Source organism: Lucilia cuprina, chromosome 3, assembly GCF_022045245.1.
Source record: "Lucilia cuprina isolate Lc7/37 chromosome 3, ASM2204524v1, whole genome shotgun sequence".
Lineage (NCBI taxonomy): Eukaryota > Metazoa > Arthropoda > Insecta > Diptera > Calliphoridae > Lucilia > Lucilia cuprina.
In genome coordinates, this window is record NC_060951.1 from 4,297,039 (window position 1) to 4,298,260 (window position 1,222).

A 1,222-nucleotide genomic window follows, 5' to 3' on the forward strand; every position below is an offset into this window, starting at 1 on the left:
AGAGGTTCCGTTTTAGGCAATCAATTGTACTCTTACGGTGGAGTTCTCTCCTACCAATTGAACGTGCAAAGCTATGGCCACTATGAACCCGGCACTGATGTCATTCTCATTGGTAACGGCCAGAAATTGTTATGGTCTCGCCCTAGTTCCGAACAGGAAAATGTTGAATACAAAATACGTCTGCACGAAGATGAAAACTGGCAATCCCTACAACGTGGTGTCATGCAACGTGCTTCACGCTTGGACTTCATGAATGTTTTGTCTAATTTGGAGCATATTTTGATTAGAGCCACACCCAAGATACCCACTACACGCACCGCCATCAGTGATGTCATTTTAGAAAGTGCCGTCGAAACACCCTTCCCCGATGCCCAACCTGCTTCCGAAGTTGAAGTATGCACTTGCCCAGCTGGCTATTCAGGCACTTCATGCGAAAGTTGTGCTCCCATGTATTATCGCGATAATAATGGTGACTGTACTCTCTGCCCCTGCCAGGATGAATCGACCAACTCTTGCAGTTTGGATGAACGTGGCTATGTTAGATGTCAGTGTAAATCTGGTTATGCCGGTGATCGTTGTCAAAATCCTGGTAAGTTTAATGGGGCTAGAACGGGGGAAGAGCACACGGATGAAAGTGTGTTATGAAAATAATCAGATATTTATCTTCTTTTTGGCATGTTTCATTTTTTGATTTAGTGTAAATTTTGCTTGATAGTGAGTGAGGGAAAGAATGAGAGAAGAGCATGCTTTGTTTTCGTTTTCATTGATTGGCCGGGAAGTTTATGTTAAGACAGGGATAAAATTTTGAGGAATTTGTTAAAGCAATTTATCGAAAAAAACAAGGTGATTCGAAAGGGTTTTATAAGAAGAAAGTTTGAGGAAACATTTAATAGAGGTAGAGAATAATCTGCACTATATGCTGATCATAATATGGACTATAAGTTGACTAGAGTTTGGATTATAGGCTGACTGAAGTATGGATTATACTACCGTCCGAACTTTAGGCTGACAATAGCCTGCACTATTAGCTGAATTAGCGAAGTGTAATATGGATTATAGGATGACTATAGTCTTGAATATAAATTGACTAAAGTTTGAACAATTGTTTGGACTACTGCCTATAGTCTGGGCAATAGACCGATTACAGTAGAGCATGTATGTTATCTATTATTCGGCCAATAGGCTGACTATAGTCAGCGCTATAGGTTGTCTATATTCTGGA